This window comes from Castor canadensis, chromosome 15 (assembly GCF_047511655.1).
Source record: "Castor canadensis chromosome 15, mCasCan1.hap1v2, whole genome shotgun sequence".
Classification (NCBI taxonomy): domain Eukaryota; kingdom Metazoa; phylum Chordata; class Mammalia; order Rodentia; family Castoridae; genus Castor; species Castor canadensis.
In genome coordinates, this window is record NC_133400.1 from 23,812,659 (window position 1) to 23,825,242 (window position 12,584).

At 34.1% G+C, this 12,584-nt stretch overlaps 1 long non-coding RNA gene across 2 annotated transcripts in view; it reads left to right on the forward strand.

Moving 5' to 3' along the window:
- LOC141417190 (uncharacterized) overlaps positions 1 to 12,584 on the forward strand; it is a 216,193-nt gene that overhangs the window by 7,876 nt on the left and 195,733 nt on the right. For both annotated transcript variants that reach the window (XR_012441778.1, XR_012441779.1), the window contains exon 2: positions 10,054 to 10,257. This is a non-coding gene — a long non-coding RNA (uncharacterized lncRNA). The remainder of the gene's footprint in view (positions 1 to 10,053; positions 10,258 to 12,584) is intronic.

Genomic DNA, 12,584 nt, shown 5'->3' on the forward strand with positions numbered 1-12,584 from the left:
TGAGTTCCACTGGGTAAATGAATATGTTTCACATATTCTTTATGCATATACATAATATTCTATATATGAGATATTATATATGAGGTATTTTATATGTATACACACCCAGAGAGAACATAACATCATTCTGCTTTAAAAAGAAGGAAATCCTGCCATTTGGAACATGAATTGCCATGGAGGACATTTTGTTAAGTGAAGTAAGCCAGATGCCGAAAAGTAATACTTACTTATGTGTAGAATCTAAAATGAGGGAGATACTGAGAAATGGGTAGAAAGTTTCAGTTTTGAAAGAATAATAATATCTAGCGCTCTAATGCACAGCACTGTGATTATAGTTAGCAACACTATATGAAATATTTGAAATTTGCCTGGAGGATAGATCTTAATTGTTGTCATCACACAGACAAAAAAATGTGGTAACTATATAAGGCTAAGAATACATTAATTAATTGCATGTCATGAGTTTATCCATCCCTCACATATATTCATGTGTTTATGTGTGTGAATTAAAGAAGATGTCTTGATACAATCACATGATCTTTGTGATTACAGAATAAGGAATGTATTAGAAATACAGAGTCAACGGAGTCGAGGATTTTTCTGGAAAAATGGACAGAGTTCAAATCTCTGTACATTGCTATGAGACAAAATATCTTCCTAGAAAATAACATAATTTCTTTCACATATGTAGAAACACACTTGCGAGTTACAGTTAATATTCTGTGACAATCCAAGATCATATAGATGTACTATAACCTTACTTCTGGCTTATGATCAATGGGAGGAAGGAGAGCAAGAAGAAAAGAGGAGGCCCCACTTCACAATGTGCCTGTTAGACAGCTTCAGAAACATTAGCATTTAGAAGCAAACATGGGATAGCATGAGAAATAGATTTTGTCTTTCCATTAAGATTTATCCTACATTTTTTGTCTCCTACTCAGCGATGTTTTCTGTTAAAGCATGCTTTCCTCTTCTCAAGGGGGCCTCAATCCTGAAATGGCAAGTCATTGCAATGAAAGGTAGAACACTTTGTACCAAAATCAGCTCAATTTATAAACTGACAATCCTAATCTCTATGTTTTAGAATGTCTTATCAAATGAGAATATTGACCAAGCTAAATGTGTGTGTCTTGTAGATGCAAGCAAAAATAAATTAATTAAAAAATTATAAAATAATATATACCTATATGCATACATGTATGAGTGCATATGTACATATTCTAATTAGTTTTATAAATGAAGAAACAAGGTAATTAGATTATAACTAGGATCATGTATTTGTAAAATATTGCAATCTGGTTTTGATCAAGTTAATTATGATCTAACATTTGTAATGTTTGTTATTCTATGTTATCTCTCCCACGTCAGGAAATTTATTTGTCTTAAAAAATCATCAACATTGCATCACTTATCCTTTCCAACCTTCCCAGGATTATGTTTTTAATTGTGAAGGACTAAGCATAATGAAGAATTTAAAGAGTGATTATTAATTACTAACACATTGATATGAAATCCCTCTTGGAAATCATTCTGCCTTCATTTTGGGATTGAATTTGAAAGTCTTACATCTAAGAGTATCATACGTCTTTCTGGTATTTGTGATTGGAACATTGAATACTTATCAGTTGTAGCTACTTATTCATCTTTTTCTGGCACTTATAGAATAGTAGAAACAAATCATCAAATCAAATTTTCAGGAGACTTCTTTCATACAATGTTCTTCTCGGTATGAACAACATACAGCCAATTTCAAAGGTTAGATTGCTGAATCTTGCTGAATCTGATCATAATTTTTTTTTAAAAATAGGACAAAAAGTTGAGATACAATTAAGTAAAAGTAGGTCAGGCACTCTGAGTGTCTACAATGAGTTAGATTCCATGTTAAGTAATTTGATTATCATATTTTTCATTCATATCCCAGAAATTGGGATCTACTTCTGCTAGAGTTGTGAAGACTGAGTTTTAGATACTAGCTTAGTAGATGATATGTCTAGGATTGGCATGGATGGTATGATACTTACCAACTCCATGGTCTTATCTAAAGCCGACCTACTCTTCATATAGTGATGTCAGAAGAATAAATAAATTTACATCTTAATGTCTTCATTTGTGAAAACTTGTGCTTAGTTACTTAACCATCATAGCAATCTTAATAGGCATATAGAATTTACACTCCAAGTTTAATAAGTGAAGAAACCCAGAAACAGTTAACTTGTTCAAATTCCCAAAGTCAGAAAATGGCAACATGGCATAAACTCACTTATGCCTGCCTGCGAATTCTAAAATGACTTCTCTACTGTTCTCAATTGTTCACTAAGCATGTGATACTGTTTCAAAATTGAGACAAAAATTCACAACAGTGTTATCTTCTTAAAAATAGAAGTTTTTATCCACTGATAATTAAGGTCTCACCTTAGAAATGACTGTGAAATTAGTTTTGAGGATTTTAACTTTTCTTTCTAGGAGTCAGGTGAGCCACGCTGATATCATTCTGTTCAAGTAAGTCCTTCTGGGTTCTAATAATTAAGATCAATTGTGGTGCATGAAACACAACCACTATTCAGGCTTTGTCTGACTGCTTAGATGAGAATTTTAGCCAACTCATGTATCCCATTTGTGCATGCTTTTTCTATATCTTCAGGCTTCTCCCCTACTTTTTTCACTGAGGGCAAAACAGAAAAGCATAATATTAGGGTGGTCATCATCTGTGCCTGTCAAGGACTAATAATTTCAGGAAAGAATTCTTTCTGATAAGCCACTGGAGGTTTTCCAAAGATATAAGGGTTGTCCTTGGACTCTGCTACATTTGCTAACTATGTTGTCGACCACCAGAAGGTAGAGTGAAAGTTTAAATTGAGAATAGTTGTGGCTGCTGTTCAAGGCCAAATTGAGATTTTTTTTTTTTGGAAAGCCTAGAGTTACTCAGTGGTATTTGATGGAAGTGTGTGGTCCACACCATATGATTGTTGGGCAGATGGTGGGCAGGGGAATGTTTCCAATACAAGAATGACAACATATTTATATTTGAATCCTAAAATCTATGAAAATGTCTTACTCAAAAAAGGTCTCCAGAAGATGACTTTGATAAACCCATAAGCTACATACTCTAAATGGGATGCTGGATATTGAATTTCAAGGAGCAGGGATCTGGTTATCATCAAGTCACTGTTAAAGGACTAAAGAATAGTCCTTTGCATGGTGAACCTCACCAAATGCTTCACAAATAGAAGTAAACAATTGCTTCAAAAAGAATAATAATCATAATTGCACTTGGAAGTCCCCTTGGATGCTGTAATATTTGTGATCTGTTGGCATGACAGATAGGTGGAATACCCATTTTCATTCGTTAATAACCACAAAGTTTTTGTGGTCTGGGAAGTGATCTATCTATGTTAGCTGATGATATATAGTTTTAATATCCAGTAATGCACATGTTAATGGTTATAGTGGAAGGGAACCAAGCATTCAGACAACCACATCTTGTCAGGTATGGTTGAAACTAACCAACATTTCTTCTGATTACTTGAGTTCAATTAAATCTTCCAGGGAGTCTCTTCATCAGGAACAGATTTTATGTTTAAAATGTTTAAAATTATTAATGTCCAAGTACTGATTTTGAGTTAGCTGTCTTTAACCTATAGAAGACAACATAAGACCTACAAACTTCCGTATGTACCCTTCAATCTTATTTCATCCATATAGGCTATCAACTACTCATTAATTTATCATATCATTTGGACATCTGCTATATGCTAAATACTCATCATTTTTCATTGATGAAAGACAGGGATGAAGAAGGAAGGCAAAGCCCAAATTGGAGAGAATACTCAAATGTCTTAACATTATAGAATTTCAGACACTATATTAGTTGTACCATTATCTTTGCTGCAGGAAGAGGAAATGTGTGTAGACAGGGGCATGAATTCCAAAGCCATGTTATTCAGTCTTCGCATGTTAAAATTTAATTTACAACACAGAACTAGTACCCATTAAGTCTCAGATCACATGAAGTTCTTTTTTCTCTTCCTACATATAAAGTATTAGTCTGCCAAAAGAGTGGCTTGCCTACTCAAAATTAGTCTATTCTTCTTTTAAAGAGTCACCTATTAGGGCTAGTATACAAAATAGCATCAGATTAAGCAAAAGTCTTTAGTATAATATGTGTGATATACTATACTCATTACAAAGTAGAAGATTATTTACAAGAGTGTCTATTTAACCACCCATGCATTCAGATTGTTGTAAAAGAAAGTATTATTTTTTTATTATTGGGCTGGGTAGAGGTACACTGTGACATTTACAAAAGTTCTTACAGAATATCAAATATGTCATACTTAATTTCACCCCTAAACTATCCTCCTTTATCTCTCCCTTCCCTCATTTCTAGAATAGTTTCAACTGTACATTTTTCCATGTACATACATGGGTACACAGCATTTCCACTATATTTACCCTCCCACACCTTTACCCACTTCCTCTCCCCTCCCATTGGTACCAACCCCACTAAGCAGGACCTGTTCTGCCCTTCTGTTCTCTGATTCTGTAAGAGAAAAAAAGTGACATTTTTGTTTGCCTAAGATAGCTACATAAGAAGTTTCCTTGTGACATTTCCATATATATATATATATATATATATATATATATATATATATATATTATAACCTGAATTGGTTCATCTCCTCTAATTTTCTTCTCTTTATCTTAGTCTCCTTCTTATGGATTTCAATAGGTTTAATAATTCTATATTCACTCTTGTACAGAGAATACATAAAGCATATTCACCTTTTTAGCTTCCTTCTTTTATCCTCCCCCTCTTGCAATGTGACCTCTCCTTAACATGACCTGTTTTTCATAACATTGTTTTATTTGAATTGGATCTATATTTAAAAATAAGTATTTCTGATCCTATATCAAAGCATGCTTATATTATATAGTGTGCTGCAATATAAATGATTTATCAATGATATCATGATGGCCTGGTCCATACCATAAAAGCACAGTGATATGGACCTGGTTCTTCCAGAAATCAGTGTTTGTGAAAATGTCATTGGTTTTAAGAGAAAATTTCATATGCTGTTACTGACTCCACATTTGGGAGAGAAGTTTGGAAAAGGAATGAGGTAACAATAGCAGATGAAATTAGCAATGCTTATTAAAAGCCAGGACATATTTCTGCCCTTCAGAATCTTATGTATTGTTTTCACAAATATTGATAGGGGATTTTTCTCAGAAGTCTATCTCATATTTGTAAGTATTTCTCAATTATCTTTAAAAATTCATTGAAATTGCTGTCTGATGAATGTTTTCCTAAGTTAAGGAAATATTTCTAAATGATAACTTCTTGGCATAACTATAATGATGAAAGTATATGTGTGGTATTTTACATTTGTGGTTTATATTGATATATATTTAAATTTTCCTCTATCTTCTGCTAAAACTATTCTTTAAAAATTATGAACATATAGTAGCCAGGTGCTTGTGGCTAATGGCTGTCATTCTTGCTACACAGGAGGCAGAGATCAAATGGGAAGCTCTGGAAAAATAGTTCGTGAGACCTTATCTTAAAAATACTCAGGGCTGGCAGAGTTGCTCAAGAGGTAGAACACCTTCCTAGCAAATATGAAGCCCTGAATTCAAACCCCAGTACCACACACACAAAAAAGAAAGTACAGTATATTTACAGGAAAGCACATATATTATACATGTAATACACCATATATCTCAACTAACTAAACACACTTATAGAGGAACAGAACATTGCTAACATCCTAGAATCTTCCTTCTCATGCTTCCTTACAATGTCTACACATTCTAAAAGGCTACTCTTCTCCTAACTTACTGTGCATTTTCTAAAAATCAAGTCATGGTCCTTGAAGGGTGCCTTATGCTTGTAATCTCAGCTACTCGAGAGGAAAAATATAAGATTGCACTTTGAGCCCAACACAATCAAAACGTTAGTGAGCCCCTATCTCAAAGAAACCAAGTATGGTGATTTCTTTCTTTAACACTACCCAGGGAGAGAGTTCACTGTTGATTCTCAATGTCATGATATTTATCATGACAATCAATAGTCATGAGTCAATTATTTTCCCTTTTATTTTTATTATTGTTGTTCTGGGAGATACATTGTGACATTTACAAATGTTCTTCAGTATATCATAGTTGAATTCATCCCCTCCATCATTCTCCTTTATCCTCCTTCTCCATGATTTCCTTGAGTTGAAGAAAGACAAGTATCTTGAGACTGAAAAGACTCATGTAAACCATACAGGATTAGAGAGAAAACAAACAAAAAACAAGTATTCATGTCTGTATGTATCCTAGTGGAACTTTAGAACTTCAAGTATAAGGAGACTATCTTAAAAGATTCAGGAAAAGCAAAGCAAAATAAATTACTTACATTAGAATGAGAATCAGATTGATACCAGATTTCTGACCAGCAATCCTATCAGCTGAAGACAATAGAATATTGCTTTAAAGATTGGGGAGAGGGTTGATTTTCAACCTGAATATACCCAGCCAACTGATTGGTAAATGAGAGGGAAATTTTGGATATATATTTATATGCTATAATCAGTAAGCTTATTGCATACATCCTTTAAGAACTACTTCAATAAAATAAAAAGACATTATGGGTTTCAAAATTAGAGAAATATGTGAAAATTTCAGAAAATAAGAAATATATTTCATGGGAGACTGAAATCAGGAGGATTGCCTCTGAGGCCATCCTAGACAAGAAGTTCCTAAGAACCCAACTCAAGTGAAAAAAGTTGGGCACAGCGGCATGCAACTTTCATCCCAGCTAAGGTAGAAGTGTAAAATAGAAGAATTGTAGTTCAGTTAAGCCTGGGAAAAATGTGATACCCCATTTCCAAATAACCAGAGCAAAAACTGTGATATTCCATTTCCAAATAACCAGGCATGACTTAAGGGGTACTGTACCTGCTCAAAAAGTACAAAGTCCAGAGATGACACAATTATTTTAAATAATTAATTAAAATAAAATGTGGGGTAAGTTCATTGATCTCTTATTCATTATAACCCATGTAGAAAAGATTAAAGTGTTTTATAGTCATGCTTTTACACAAAGTATATAAATTCTGTCCATTAAGTCTCTAAGTTGACTTAATGCACCAGGCACTCTACTTTTCAACTAAAACATTTTCTGCTAAAAGACAGTTTCATATTTTTATGTTACTTTCCCAACTTACTTTGTAGAACTGTTAGGAAAAGCAAAAGATGATTATGGATCATGAAATAGTTCCACAATCAAAACATGTTTTAATACAATTTCAAAAGAGTGCATAGAATTAAGAATTAAGAATTAAGAGAAATATAAGTTGTTTATGCAAAGATACTCATTCAGTTGATAGCAAAAATATCATAAAAATCTAGGTCATTTTCTCTTGGTAGCATTCAACTGTGCTTGTTTCATGTTTTGCCTGGATCAATACATTAAATTTGATTAATTTAAATTAAATTCACTGAAGGCAAACACACTTTCTCATCCTTTATAAATCTTATATTCTAGCACAGTATTAGGCACACAGTTGACAATAGTTACTTTTAAATGGCTAACCTGGTACCCAGAGACTTTGGCTTGATAGATATATTACATTAAATAAGGCCACCAAAAGGTGACCATCACTTAGCCCCCTAAGCTTTGGAAGATGTCATATTTCACAGCATAGGAAATTGAGGTTGCACTTGATGTTAAGGTTGGTTGGCCTTGAGAAATGAAGGTAACTGTGGATTGTTGAAGCAGTTCCAATGGTCTTTAGAAGTGGGAGAGGGACACAAAGCAAGAAATCAGAGCTAGAGAGTTGAAGACATTGTTCTGACTTTGAAGATGGAGGAAGAAAAAAACAGGGATTTTCCACTAAAGTGACTGTAAGGAATACATTCTGACTGACACCTTGATTTTAGTTCAGGGAGACCCACCTTGTATATCTGACTATCAGAAGTGAAAAATAATGAGTGTACATTGTTTTATACTAATAACTTTATGGTATTTCCTTAGAATAGGAAACTAATACAGTAGGTATGCATAATTGGCTAACATAAAGTCATTTATTTGAATTCAGTAGAAAATAGTAGTGAAGGGGGACGGCAAAGATAAGTCCTTTTCTTTCTCAGAATCTGATGATTATTTTACTTTCTTCCACAAAGCTAGTAGCAGATGATTCTTTAGCTAATTCTTTGCTTTTAATTCCTGAGTAAGATGGCATTTTTATAAACGAATGTAAATCTACTTCTGTTTTACCCAGGAAAATACGTGCATTGCTTTAAGTGAAATGTGGACATGGCCAAAATAGAAATCTTTGTTTCTATGTCTTTGCCCCAATTAAGCACTTTTTTCTTCCATTTTCTAAAGGTAGAAGACTAAGCTGATGGGTGATGAGAAAGGGTCCTCTCTGACTTTGGGAACCCTGGGTGTCTGATAATGTAGGATTTGCCTTCAAGGCCCTTTCTCTATTATATATCCCACAGAGTGTTAAAAATAGTTTCTCTACTTAAGTTTAATTATAACTGTTTTCTCGTGTTCCCATAAGAAACATTTCAGAATGTGAAAATCTGGTGCATATGGAAATAGGAAATTCATAGGGGCTTCTGGGTACCTTGGTTCACAGTAATGTAAGGAGCCTGTTTCGTTTTGAATGCCAAAATTGCTCCAACAAATCTGGAGTTTTGTCACTGAGTGAGAAATTAGAGTTAAATACTGAGAGCTGGGAATGACACTGAGACTCAGAGAGGGAAGTAACTGAACAGGAAAGGTGTCCTACTCATTATTCTTAAATTATAATAAACTCAAAAGACTTAAGCTTGTAAGTGCCAAGCAGCTAAAATGATTTTGAACTTTGGGACCACTTCTTTAATGGGCTACCTGAAACTTGTAAAACGGCTTAATACCATTGACTAATTCCAGCAAATACACAGCCCTTGTGACAAAGCACAGATGTTAACACCAGCAAGAGAAGCAGTCAAGGGCTGTTAGTGCTCCCACACACAGATCAATCTGCACACTGTTCTGACTCACTATCCTTCCCGCATACACAGCCTCACACACTACTTTCTTCCTCTTCTAACTGCTTTGACCTTTGCAAATGAACTTCTAGGTAGCTTTTATACCAGACCTTAGGTAAATATTCCAGGAAAGGAACTATTGCAGGGAAGGATATAAAAATACCTAATAAAAAGAATAATTTCTGAATTTTGAAAACCACATGATACTCAGTTTCTTTCTTCCATGTAAAGGAAGAACTAAATCTTCAAAAATGGTTGAAAGATCAGGTATCAGTAGCTCAAGTCTGTAATCCTAGCTACTCAAGAGGCAGAGATCAGGAGGATCATGGTTCGAAGCCAGCACAGGCATATACTTAGGGAGATCCTAACTCTGAAAAAAAAAATCATAAAAAAAGGCTGGCAAAGTGGCTCAAGGTATAGGCCCTGAGTTCAGGCCCCAGTACTGCAAAAAAAAAAAATTGATGGAAGTTAAGCAAAGTTAGCATTTAATGAGGGCCTATCATATATCAGCATTTGCACTTGGTAAATTTTCACTTAATTTTCTGACAAAATGCTGTGAATTAGCAAATTACCCATTTTCCAAACAAAGATACTGGCTCATAAGTGTTTATCTTCTTGGTCAATGGCTATGCTACTAAATGGTGTGAATACCAAATATCAAAGCATAAACTATACCCAGGGTTATCATACTGATTTGCATCTATCTTATTATTTCATTACCATAACCTATAATTTCTACCCTCTCGCATTTTTTCTGGTTTCTATTTCATTCATATTCTTCCTTTACTTATGTACTTAGGTATTATGTTTAAAATATACCTTGAATACCAGCTAGCTCTGAAAGCAAAGCTTATCACAAAATATTCGAAATCATTAGCTGACCAGTGCGAAATGAATCTAATTTGTAAACATGATCTTGAAGGCCTTAAGTTATACCTATTGTTATGCTTTATGATCTGTTGCTATAATTGAATATCACAGACTTGGTAATTTATAATGAATGAAGTTTTATTTATCTCTCTATTGTAGAGCCTGGGAGGTCCAAGTTTGAGGAACTGCATTTGCTGACTACTTTCTTGCTGGTGGAGACCCTCTGTAGAGTCCCAAGACAATGCAAGACATCACAAGGGGATTCTCCCTTTCTTCTATCATAAAACCACTAATGTAACTATGGTGACCCCACTCTCATGACTTCATCTAATCTTCGTTACATCTCAGATACCCTACTTTCAGGTATGAATTATATATGACTTGAATGATTAAGTTCCAGCAAAAGTTTTAGAACGTACAAATATCCAGCCATTGAATTACTTGTCTGTATTCATACAATTTATTACCTCTATTCAGTCTATGACCAAAATAGCATGTATGAACACTGGGCCTGGGTTAAATTCCTATTTGGGACACTTCCCATTTGGAAGACTATAACCAACATCTATAATTCCTCTGTTTTTATTCTGTCATATATGAAATACAGATTAACAGCAGTACCTAACGATTGTGGAAATTATATTAGTAAACTCATGCAATGTGGTGAGAAGGATGCAGTAGGAAAAATCCAGCAAAACCAAATTTCATTCTGAGCTCTGGTGGCTCATGCCTATAATCCTAGCTATTTAAGAAGCAGAGATCAGGAGGATAGGAGTTCAAGGCCAGTTTGAGCAATTAGCTTTTGAGAATCTATCCAACATACAAAAAACAGGTCTGGAGGAGTGGCTCAAGTGGTGCAGCACCTGCCTATTAAGCATGAGGCTCTGAGTTCAAATTCCAGTATCACACAAACAAAACACTGAAACACTGTGAAATGAGTACACACTTTCACTTTTTGCATAATTTAAAATTCAGCGTGTGACTTCTAGAACAATGCATACTTGCATATGCACAAACACATAAGATTTTGAATCATGCAAGTGCAAGCAGTAAACCTGATACCCCACTACTCTCATTCTGCAATACCAATCTCTCACAAACAAAGCTTCCTAACATATAACCACAGCATAATCAGAAAATCAGCAAGTTGATATTTACATATAACACCCAGTCCACATTTCCTTCATGTTTCATCAGCAATTTCACTGTGTTCTTTATAATGACAGGGCTTAATATAGGGTCATGCCTTGCACCTAGTATTCATACCTTCTGAGTTTCTCTTAATTCAGAATATTTCCTGGTTTTTTTTTTATGCTTTCTAAATTTCTGAGTCTGCAGTTTATTACAGGACAATTATCTTGAGAATCAAACCCACTCTGGGCCTATCTGATATTTGATCATGATTAGATTCAGGGTTTGTTTTTTAAGCCTTAGTATCACAGGAGGACTACCATATTTCCCCATGGTGCCCTATTGGTGGAATATAATTTGCAAATGTCTCATTACTGACTTTCATAATCTCAATCACTTGAGTTAGGTGAAGTCCATCACATTTCCCAAATACACAGTTGTTATTTTTCCCTTGTATTCATTTTTTTTTTTACTGAGCAGATAGTGAAAAGGAGATAAGTTGAGACCATCTAAATATCACACACTACATCAAAAGTACTCCCACTAGTATCCATGGATGCTACCTACTTGAAATTATCATTTCTCTGGTGAATGCTAAATCAATGTATTCCCAGTTACAGTATGATAATGTTAATTGTTGTCATTCTATTGTACAGAAGTGCTATTTCATCATTTATATATTCATTTATGTATTTATATAATTATGAACTCATTATTTACTTTGGTGCTCAAATTGGTACTGAGTTGGCTAAAGGGATTATAGATCAGCCTTCTTTACTGTGTGCCTGGACAATGGAAGAAATTATAGAGCACACTCTTTTTTCTTCTTAGACATAAAATAGTGGGTTGTCATCATAATCCAGGTTTTAGAATAAAATATATTTGGGAATTAATTTCATTGCCATAATTTTTTTCTTTTGGTCTCTATATGTTACTTATATACATTATCCAGATGTGAAAGTGAAAATAAGGTTCAATGTGATCAAACCCATTTTACCTTATATGCTAGGCAAAATTACTGGGCAATTTGAACATGATATTGTTGTAAATACTACATACCACTTAATTATTGTAATTATTTGATGTCACTGGGAGTGAGAAGGGGAAGTAATCATGTAGCTGTAGATTGAATAAATTGACAAGCTTTTTTATACTTTTGACAATGGTTTCTTGTGTACTAGAGACAATTGTTTGAGCTGTCTAAGGAGCCTTTTAAGTAGAGCTGCTAAGTCATTTGTGATAGCTTAGAACTATGTTTCAGAAGAGTTGAAGAACATAATCCTGATATTAAAATATTCAGCTACACAACAACAATGAGGATACAATGGTTATTTCACTTCTTCTTAGAATATAATATTCATGTCAGAGACCTAAGTAAAAATGGCAATCATACTGCCCAGAAAAATTACCTGCGTCCTACAATAGCTGGATTCATACAGCCTCTTAACTGTCATATTATGCTGTAAGCATAAGAATTACATAGAATTAATCATGATTTCAAGACATGGCACGAAAGTGTAGAAATTGAAATTCCACTCTGTGTATAGAAATAGGATCTC